This window comes from Pseudophryne corroboree, chromosome 6 (genome assembly GCF_028390025.1).
Source record: "Pseudophryne corroboree isolate aPseCor3 chromosome 6, aPseCor3.hap2, whole genome shotgun sequence".
Taxonomy (NCBI): domain Eukaryota; kingdom Metazoa; phylum Chordata; class Amphibia; order Anura; family Myobatrachidae; genus Pseudophryne; species Pseudophryne corroboree.
The window spans coordinates 447,353,184-447,365,292 of record NC_086449.1 but is presented as its reverse complement, the minus strand read 5'-3'; positions in this window follow the sequence as shown (position 1 = coordinate 447,365,292).

The window sequence follows — 12,109 nt, the reverse complement described above, 5'->3', positions numbered from 1 at the left end:
CAACCTGATACGTGTACTAAGCAGATGGAAGAATTAGGGTTAGGAGATTTCACATGGAAGGTGTGTAATATGGTTATGTCCTACTCCGTCCCATATGTTCTCCCCGATGATGCATATTTCATATGCGGGAGAAAGGCGTATAAGTGGCTTGCCCCAAACTCTGAAGGATTGTGTTATATTGGAAAAGTACTGCCTGAAGTAATGACTGTATCACATGACAAAATGAAAGACATACACCGTGTTGCCCAAACTCCTTATACTCACACCCATTACGAGCACGTAGTTAAACGGCACCTGATAGAAAGAACAGAGCATCCGGCCTCTGACATGATCCATGAATCCACCGGGATTCAGTTTCTAATCGCGTTAGACATCACTCGCACCGCCAGAGGAGTGTTGAATTATAGATACATCTCTGCGCTTGCAAATTTGTTAGATAATATCACTGAAATGTATGATGACACGTTTAGGTATACTGGAAGAGAACTTCAAGCTTATAAAACAGAACTGGTACAGCATAGAATGGTTCTTAATTACCTCACAGCAGTGACAGGCGGATATTGTGTCACACTGGCAACACAATACGGCGTGAAATGTTGCACATATATTACGAATAGCACCGAGGACCCGGTCGAGGTCATAGACCAAAAGATGGACGATATTCTCCAACTGAAGTGGGAATTTCGCAGGAGACACAATCTCACTCTTGCTGCTGTAGGTAATGAGCTGACTGGTTGGGTGTCATGGTTGAACCCGCGAAATTGGTTCTCTGGTTTAGGAGACTGGGCTCAAGGAATCATAATGGATGTTGGGAAGTTTCTCCTATGTATCTTAGGTGTTATCATAACGATTGGTTTGATATTTAGATGCGGTCAGGCTTTAATGAAGTGCAATCGTCGTACTAGGGTAATGAGTTTAAGGAGTGAGGAAACTGTAATTCCAATGGATTTGATTTATGACCCAAATGTAGAAACAATGATGTGATGAAAATGCGATTTCTACGGTCCGTTTCTTTCACCTGTTTTTCCGTTTCCTCCAAGGTAAAAAGACCCACTTGGACGAGGAATTTGATGAGCCGATATACAGACAACAGAGGGATTAAAGAAGAAGTTTTGACAACCTGATGCACAGATTTTTGATGAACTTTGCCATAGATCCCCAGTTTCCCTAGAAATTTTAAAATTACGCTAGCCCAACACTTTTGTAAATCTATGGACATTGACAGCTTTTGCTCGCACCTTATGGGCAAAAGCACAAAGAAGACTGCAACCAACAGACACCAAACAAGACCTCAATCGACGAATGTACATTTACCTGACATAGAATACCACCGCATTTACCGTAATTATGTCTTTTCTTCATTTCTACAACCCTCAGGTAATGACACACATAGTCGATAGGGAATACAGGCACAGATATCAGCAATCACATATCTCCCCCATTCATGTATCATCAACTAAAATGTGCTCCCCCATTTTGTTACAACCAAAGCCGAAAAGAGCTCGGTAAAGTTTGACAGCCCATCCACAGACCCGTACCACGGGATAAGAAGGAATTCAAATGTATACTTCGCAATACCTCGAAGCTTGATTTAAAACACGTACGGCACGATGATACATGACCCCCAAGCACGGATTCATACACACATGCTTCTGCTATCTCACTAGGTCATACCCTTTTTTCCTACCTTCTCCTCTCCTCCCCTACCCAACCATGTAAATGTATTAACCCCCTTACATATATTTTTCTCTTTTTGAAATGTTTTAGAAGGTGGCAGTTATTGTTGACTGCCAAAGGGTGGACTGTCAAAGTCAGAAAAATATCTCTATGCACACTACCATATTTGCACCTCACACAGGTCCGTGCTGCGCATGCGTACGCTCTCCCGTACGTGCGCATACTCACAGTCGCGGGCACCCGCAGGCGCACGGTATGCGTATTTACGGTAGAGTTTATGTGATCGTAGCGTGCGACTCAATCGTTACATATTTTCACTATATAATGTATTTTGTAGATCATGGTCCCTTTGATAGATTCTGAAAGTTTGGTTAATGTAGAATGTTCGTGAACAGAGAAATCCCTCTTTGTTTGATACGAAGGGACAGACTGGAGTAATATAGTGGTGTTTTGTACCCATCGGAAGAGTATTTAATTAGCAATATTCCGGTGTTGGTTTGAAGCAGATTAATCGCTCGTGCGAATAGTTATGGACATAAGAAGTTTATGAACATTTACTGTATTTGCACTTACTTATCCATGCGGCGGGAAACCCAGTTTCCCTCCCACCTGAGCTGTTGGAAATAGTCACAGCCCACCTGTATGAATCAACCTATGACCTTTTGTTATAATGCGAGGAGGAATTCCTGTGTCCAATGAACAATGAGATTGTAGGGACCATTGAATTGTATTGTGTGTGGGGCATAAATAGACAAGCCGATCACATCCAGCACTCACTCTTCAACGGTTATCATTGCTGAAAATCGGGAGCTGGATGTCCAGAGGCGCATGCGATCGTTTCCCCTTGTGCGTAAGTGTTTCTCCGCAACCATATTGTTCTTACTGTTATTGTGGGCCATTTCTCTCTCTCTCTCTCTTCTCCTCTTTCTCTCTTATTTTTCCCTTAAAACGTAATTGTATTGTATTGTATTTCCTGTGTAGTTATCTGGTTAGGTAGTCTATGTTATATTGTAGTGTATGACTTGTATTGTGTTAATTCTTTTGCAAGTATATCATTCATAATATATATTTATTAGGCGTTGGACCCTAAGCCCAGGTATCTGTGTATTTCTTATAGTGTTTAGTATTCTCAGAGTGTCGGTGGCGCTCGAACAGCATTTGAGTTAATAAGGTTACACTAGGTTGCATCTACACCCTATTTCTACACTAAGGTTTTACTGCATAATATACTGTTTATGGTTTAGATATAAAGGTTTAACATTGTGAGCGTCAGCGCCGCTGGTGATCTCCTCGTGGTCCCGAGCGTCCGCTACGCTATAGCGAATCATTACGTTAGTCAGCAGCCAATAGCGTGCCTGCCCGTGATCTCTTGGCCGTGAGCGAACGTGACGCTTGAGCGTCTCGACTACGGCTAAGCGATTGTTACGCAACGTGCGTACCCTTACGGTACTCCATACGTAAATAGCGTACAGTGTTCTTAGACCTCATAAAGGGTTTTATATAAGATAAATATTCAGCTTTATCACTGGGATCCTATGAAGTCATCACTCTTTTCTCCAGAACTAGTTCCAGTCCCATACTCGACTGCTCGAGAACCCTCACAAAAATATAATGTCCTGAAAAAAAATAATTATGCAAAGAGAAAAATAGAATAAAACAAGTCTTGATAGTACAAGAAATACAAGGATAGTGGACCACTGCGCTCACCGCGGCTGCAGTTTTGTAGAACCCTGGTGTCACTCAACACCATATATCCTGAACATTAGCTGAAAAAATGGGAACTATCAAACTGCGCACAGCTTATAAAAGTGAATATGTCAGTCAATAATGTTGATCAGAAGGTTATGGACCAATGTTCCTCTCTTCTTCTATTTTTCCTTCTAATTTTTCCTTTCTTAATTCCGAGGAATCCCCTTCAAATTTATCGAATGTCCCTCAAAAACAAGGAAAGAACAATATTGTGTAGCAGGTCCTGGATTTGAGTGATTCTCTGAGTAATCTGGTTCGACAAGATGGTTCGTACCGTACTCACGTCTGAACGGTGGGATTCACACACATAAAGGTTTCTTTCTGGAAAAGATTTCTCCTGACTAGAATATATATATATTTCCATTATACCGAGATTGGGAGCCGATAGTGGAGTTCCACTTCCTGGGAAGAAAGTGGAAAAAGAAACCGCTACGGGCTAGACAACATCATAGAAGATTGTAAGTGGGGTACGCCTGCCCATCTACGTCTTTTTATTTTATCTGTTGGAGTATGAATTACAGTTAAAGATACCTTTATGGGTATATTGAATACACTTTGAGTGTGAGTACGGTACGCGAGTCCATCTCTCCGGTCGATAGTGTGATTGACTGAATATACTCTACCGTGGGGTATTCACTAATTAAGATATTTTTCTCCTCGGTACTTCTCATGTTGGGACACCACTTGGCGAGGATTTGAGAGAACACGACCAATTCTAGTCAGGAGAAATCTTTTCCAGAAAGAAACCTTTATGTGTGTGAATCCCACCGTTCAGACGTGAGTACGGTACGAACCATCTTGTCGAACCAGATTACTCAGAGAATCACTCAAATCCAGGACCTGCTACACAATATTGTTCTTTCCTTGTTTTTGAGGGACATTCGATAAATTTGAAGGGGATTCCTCGGAATTAAGAAAGGAAAAATTAGAAGGAAAAATAGAAGAAGAGAGGAACATTGGTCCATAACCTTCTGATCAACATTATTGACTGACATATTCACTTTTATAAGCTGTGCGCAGTTTGATAGTTCCCATTTTTTCAGCTAAAGTCTTGATAGTAGTAAATCCATCTTAGTGCTACTGGCCTTTTAGTGTTTCTTTGATATGCTCAGGTAATGTCCAACAGTGCTGCCTTTCAGTCTTCATGGAACAGATTCTCGAGTGATATTTCTGCAGTCTCATCCTCTACGAGTTTCTTCCAGATTAGTGACTTTCTTACAATGGGAAGAGTGGACCCAAGTCTCTCTCTCGACTACCTTCAATGAAGTAGTGCTTGTCAACAAAACTTGGTATGGTCCTTTCCACCTGTCTATTAGGCAACCTGAGCATAAGAATCATCACATAGTCTCCTGGTTCAAGATCATGACAGTTAGTAATTGGCACATCAGGAATCAACAGTTTCAAGTTCTTTTGCTGATTTCTCAAATGCTAGTTCATTCTTATAAGGTATTGTACCATCACTTCGTTGCATTTAAAATCATCCTGCGGATCTATCATGACATTGCGGTTGTCTTCCAAAAGATTTTAATGGGTGATAAGTTAAGCGGGGATCTGGGAGTGGTTCTGATGCTATATAACACTAGTGGCAGTGTCTATGGCCACAATAGTTCAGTTTCAGCCATCACTTTGCTCCTAGTCTTAGGGATACCGTATCTACAAACAAATTCCTGCACGATTTTCTTTGCAGTGAAAACTGCAGTGTTAGTTGCAACTGGAAATGTCTCTACCAAATTTAAAAATACATCAGTGCATACCAATACATATTTTAAATTCCTACAGGGAGGTAACTGTATGAAGTCAATTTGTATTACCTGGAAAGGTCCATCTTCAGAAGGAATATGGGATGGCTCTGTTGGTATTGTCTTACCAATGTTCTTCCTCAAGCAAGACATGACATTGCTTTCTTGCTCAACCGAGAAGAGAACCCTTGCGCACTCCAGTAAGCTCTTACCAATTTGCACATACCTTCCTTACCCAGGTGAGTCAGACCATGTGCTGCCTCAGCTAAGCTTGGGAGGTATGCCCTGGGGGCTACTGGTTTACCATGTTCATCTCTCCACAGTCCAGAGGACTCTTAGCCATAACACTTCATCTTCCAGACCGCATTTTCCTGTGGGGAACACAAATTTTGCATTTCAATTAATATGTTCATTGTTTGAAATGTCATAAGTGTCTCAGTATTGTTAGGCCCTTGTGTGGAGCTTGCTGCCCACTTGGCAGCCTCATCTGCTCGGTTGTTACCAAGTAACACTGGGTCTTTTTCAAAGGTGTGGGTCTTGCACTTCATAACAGCCACTTTGTCAGGTCGTTGTATTGCAGTCAAGAGTTTCTTGATCTGTGTCACATGCGCTACTGGTGTGTTTGCCGCTGTCATGAAATTTCTGAGGCACCATAGGGCCCTGAAATCATGAGCATACCTAGAATCTGTGTATATATTTGCTGACTTGCCCTCGTCGGTGCTACCAATTCAGCCACTTGTGCTGAGTGAGGTGGTCCAAGGGGTTCAGCCTCTATGATACCCTTCATCAGCTACAATAGCTTATCTAGTGCACAAGTCCCCCGAGTCCGTCTCTATGTGACAACTACCATCTGTATAGAAAGTTACATCAGCAATTTCTAACGGGCTGTCCCATATGTCAGGTCTCGCTGTGAAGGTCTGGTTCAAGTACTTCATGCAATCATGCTTCTCAGTATCCATGACAAATCCTCTCTCACCAGCATTCTCATCCTCATCCCCCACTCTTTGTGCTTTACAAGTCACATGAGGAAAGAATGTAGCAGGGTTTAGGGTATTACACCTTTTTATGGTGATGTTTACTGGAGTCATCAATAATAGCTCCCACTTTCTAAACCTTGTGGATGAGACATGCCTGGTTTGGGCAGAATTTAGAAGGGCCGATACTTCATGAAGTGCATAAACTGTCAAGTCATGTCCAAGTACCACATCCTCACTCTTACTTACCAACAGGGCCATTGCTGCCACACTTCATAAACAAGTAGGGAGTGACCTTGCCACAGTGTCAAATTGTGCACTGTAGTATGCTACAGGTTGGCTGGCATCACCATGTTTCTGTGTCAAGACCCCTGCTGCAAAGCCAGCAGTTTCAGTACCACACAAGTCAAAAGGTTTCTCATAATCAGGCATTCCCAATGCAGGAGCTTTTGTAAAGCACTCCTTGAGTTTCTCAAATGCCAGTTAGGATGACTCGGTATGAAACACCCTTTCAGGTTTGTTTGATGAAACCATCTCTTGCAATGGAAATGCCAAAACGGAGAAAACTGGGATCCAATTTCTGCAGAATCCTCACATTCCTAAAAAGGTAGAATTTGCTGCTGGGTCTGTGGCAGTGTCATGTTCTGAATGGCCTTTATCCAGTCAATGGTCAAATGTCTTAGTCCTTGAGTGAGACAATGTCCCAAATATTTCACCCTGGTCTGACACAACTGCAGTTTATCTTTTGAAACCTTATGTCCTGTCTCTGAAAGGTGATCCAACAATTGTTTAGTATCAGCCACAGTGGACACAAATGAATAAGAACATAACAATAAGTCATCAACATATTGAATTAGAATCAATCCATTTTTAGGCTGAAAAGACTGTAAGCAATCATGCAAGGCCTGGGAGAAAATACTTGGGCTGTCAATGAACCCTTGAGGAAGGCGGGTCCAGGTGTACTATACCCCTCTGTAAGAAAAGGCAAAGAGGTACTGTCTGTCGGGGTGAAGGGAAATAGGAAAGAAAAAACAAAACAGAAGTTGATAGCAGTGAAGTGTATAGATCTGCAACAGAATGACAACTGGATTTAGCACTACGGGGGATTGGCTCTTTTATTAACTCCCATAAGATACTGTATTCGATAACCCGCTACCACTATTGATGGGGCCTACATTAGCTATTAATCCAGTGTCATGACCATTTTTGGTCCAAAGGGAACCTGATATCTGCGATCATTTCCTCTACCTGTGATGGATATGAGTCTAGAAAAGTGGAATGCAACATTAGTCTTTGAGGGATTTCTAACATATCTTGTACTTCTTGAGCGTGGTTTTCAGAGATATCTAAAAATACGTCATCAGGGGTACAATATATTACACATCTCAATTTACACAACAAATCTCTGCTGAGTAAGTTAGTCAGGGCCGCTGCTGCCAGGAGAAAAGAATGGTAGGCATGCAGAGGCCCAATCGGAACTTCTGCAGGTTTTGCCAAAGGGTAATGTTGCACTTCTCCCATTACTCCCATTGCAGAAATAGTTTTACCTGTGGTTCTTAAACTTAACGGAGAATGTCCTAGTTCTACAAAAAGCTTCTAAGTCTGCGAAGTATTCATTTAGTCCTTCTCATCCCATATTAAGGGTCTGTAGTTGTTCAAACAAACATACCAAGCTTTTTACAAAAAGGGCATTTCTAGCTGCCCTCATCTTGTTTACTTATTTCCTAGAAATGAGTACCTCATAAGTGATAGCTAAAAGAAGCACCCTGGGGGTTACTCCTTCTCTGTCCACTTTCCCATGAAGAATTGCTAAAGTACGGACAGGGTGTAATCCCTCCACCTCACTGCTTATGGTATCAATTGTGAGTATCACTGTCTCTGTGGAATGGATAGTGTCATACTTACCGGCTTGGTTATTTCTAGCTCCATTACCTGTTTGTGGGGCAGCCCCTCCTTTCTGCTGTCCCTGCCCAACTAAGAAGATTATGGCATTAGAGAGGGCTGTGACCACACTTGGTTCATCTTCTGCCTCCGAACTGGCACCTTGATTACTTAATACAGGGTAAAGATTACAAGAGTTAGGTTTTATCATTTTGATACCAGCTGTAAATCTGTCCCAATCTACATATGGCGGTGGTGGTGCATTTGCTGTTACCTTTTGCACATATTCGCAGCTGTTGCATACGCTTTTTGCCTTTGTGCTTTGCCCTCTTGTTGCCATAAGTTTAAACTATCATTGTGCTTTACTCTCAATTTGCATGATTTTATCAAGCAAATTTTTACTTCTCACCGTATTCAATACCTCAGGATCAAAACTACCAATCTTGGGAAATAAAGTTTTACACTCGTTAGTCAAACGCGCCATACTTCATACGCATAACAAAATGAGCTGTCTCTTTTGGGCCCTCAGTAACTTGAACCTCAGTTGCCTTCTCAGTCATTTCACATGAGCACTTAGCCCCCATTGCGGCTTTTAGCAACCCTAAATGCCCCTCCTTTGAAATGAAGGTGAGAGATTTTCCAAGTAGCTCTCACTTGACTCCTTCTCAGCTGCTATACCACGTACCAGCAATCAAGTGTTAAATGTATACAGTGAGGTTCCTAATGTGGTCACTTACAACCAGGAATATGGAAATAGATCTGAATTAGGAATGGTATACTCTTCACTCCCATTCCAATTATCTATCTCCTCCTAGGTAGAAACTATATGACCTGTTTTCTGCACTGAGTGAACAAGCGTATTTCCTACAAGTCTCAGACTCACAAAGGTATCGTTTGAATTAGGGGTAGTACAGACTCTTCACCCTTTGCGAGTTCTTATGACCTGTTTCCTTTACACAAATCACATTTGCATATAATATGTGATAAGCTATTATACGCAACTGTGCAGTCCAATTGCACGGCACAAAGGTACTTAGTCTCTGTGATTGTAGGGCACACAGATAATATTTAACAAGGCTACGTCCCTACCACATTGAGCGATTTCTAAATACCCTGCGCTCCAACAAAACTCAATAATCACATATGGTAGCGAGCCATATGCCACTGGACTTCTCTAATCCAGTGTTACTTGTGGTATACCTCTCTGGTTCAACAATCATATGTTTACTTTTAATGCCCACACTTGCGTACTTGAATTTTTCTGTACAGAAAAGTCACTTTCCAGAAACTGGCAATAATTTCCCAGAGTCTGTATCATACAGTTTGCTAAACGTATAATCAAATGATCGTTTTCAGTTAGGATTGTTACCCTATAAAGCTTACAATAATAACCTTTACTCCCTTTGTACTTGTTTACGGACACACGTGCGTGTAGGCGCGTGAGATTAAGTACGTGCAATTGAGCGCGTGCTTGTGTGTACCTCGTGCATGATTACACTTGTGCGTGTCCGAGCATATGATTATGTAGTCAACAACCACGTGTCAGTGGCCCAGGCTGCACCACAAAAGCGTACTCACTTATGACTTTAAACTTAAAAGCCAACACATCTCTATATATTTTACTCCTTACAAACAAAACAGCGTAATATTCAAAGTCCAGCTGCGTATCAATCAATCTCCATAACCACAGAGCCTGATTGCTATATATACTTATTATTTATGCTTATGTGATTAAACGCTCACACAGCTTCCCACTAAAATACAATCCAAACTGAAACAGACCCACTCTATCAATATGCACTTATTCAACTTATGGCAACAATACAACAATATACGTCCTGTTTAAAATATATATATGTTTATACACGACAGAGAAAATAAATTTCTTTATCGTCCCTGAATTCACGCTAGTGCCTATTCTGAGCACACAAACGGATGCGGTTTCTCAGCATCAGATGCTAACTTTAAAATAAAACAAAAATAGTTTTTACCTTTATATGAGGTTCACCCTCTGCTGATAAACCAGAGTTCATTTGATTTGTGCACTCCTTTCGGTCGTAGCACCCATCAAGAGCCCCCAACTGTTAAGTTCAAAAATATTAATAACAAAGCAAAGTTTATTGTTGCATACGCAGTTAGCATAGAAATACGAAGCATACCTTAAGTGCGGATATGAAATATGAAACCATATATGTTTGTAATGTGGTCCAATGCACATACAGATTTAATACTGACAGAAAATAAGGTAAAATAACACATTTACAGAAATACAGTTAAACAGCAAGTATCCTACACACCGTCAGACTAAGTTACAGCTGATATACATACATAAGCGCCACCCTGGATCCAGGCAACAGTCGTCAGCAGATAACCATGATAGTTCTGAGATAGGAGATCTCTGGAATGGATCCAATCAACTGTATTTATACAGTAGCGTCTAACACACACAATACAATAATAAACACGTTGTTCTTATTGGTCCGTGATGTAAACATTTTCATAATCGGTGGTTGATTGGTCCATTCAAAGGTATTGTTCTCAGGAATGTGACTGTTGATGCCCTCAGGCTCCCACTGTGCAGGTAATTCAAACAGGCTAGTTACACGCCCCTCACAATGCACAATATTTCACCTATAATACATTTCTCCCGATAGCGTGCGCCCGCAACATGCGATATTCTGTCCGCACATACCAGTGTGCAGCAAATGGAGAGCTGATCATGATGATATAAAATAAGATGTGATATTATGCTTCTAAACCTGTGCTATGTGAAATGCTGTCTCCTGATCTAACCTTAATGTTGCTAGATACTAAAGTCAGTTATTTAATCATATGACTGTGTAATTTATGTGTAAGTTTGGAGTATGAATATTGTGCAACAATATGGCTTTTATTAGCAACTGCATGTTCTACCGTAATAAGGGTAAGATGCGGTAATCCGCAAAGTACCGTACAACACAAAAATGCATACTTATGCATGCTAATAAATGCAATATTGCATTCTGAGAGTAAAATGCAATTTTGACTTTCACAGGCATTGGTGCGCCTGCCAACGCAGCCAGGCTGCCTAGGCAGGTGTCAACCTCTATATGAAGTTTTTGTCATGCGATCACAATTGAATTGTGATTGCATTGCTGGGCAGCACCACCCTGTGCTGGGTGGCACCCAGCATGCAATTTTAGTGATTGCAGTTTTTGCTATTTTAACCCATATATGCTTCTGTACTTGTCTTGAAGATAGGAATGAATGTGTGGTAAGTAGAGATGAGCGGGTTCGGTTCCCTGAGAACCGAACCAATTCCGAACTTCACTACCCGAGCCCGGATCCAAGGTAGGCTCGGGTTTACCCACCTGATTCGGAAACCAGAATGAGGCAAAACGTCATCATCCCTCTGTCGGATTCTTGCTGGGTTTGGATTCCTTATAAGGAGCTGCGTGTCGCCGTCATTTTCACTCTGGCATTGGAGAGTGTAGCGAGAGGACATGTCTCTGTCCTCAGTGTCCTGCATCAGTACAGTGGTAGTGTCTAGTGTCTTGTGCTACATCATTCCAGTCACAGTGGTGGTGTCCTCTGCTGCCATATGTCCAGTGTTGCTGTATAAATCCAGTCCAGTGGTGCAGTGTTGTGCTGCATCAGTTCAGTGGTGGTGTATTGTGCTGCATCAGTACAGTCATGGTGGTGGTGTCCTCTGCTGCCATATGTCCAGTGCTGCTGTATAAATCCAGTCCAGTGGTGCTGTGTTGTGCTGCATCAGTTCAGTGGTGGTGTATTGTGCTGCATAAGTCCAGTCACAGTGGTGGTGTCCTCTCCTGCCCTAAGTCCAGTGCTGCTGTATAAGTACAGTCCATTGCAGTGGTGTTGTGTTGTCCTGCATGAGTACAGTGGTAGTGTTTTGTGCTGCCCCAGTCCAGTTACAGTGGTGGTGCCCTCTGCTGCCATATGTCCAGTGCTGCTGTATAAATCCTGTCAATTGCAGTGGTGCTGTGTTGTCCTCCATCAGTCTAGTGGGGGTGTCCCTGTGCTGCTGTATATGTCCAGTGGTACTGCCGTATATGTCCAGTGATACTGCCGTATATGTTCAGTGATACT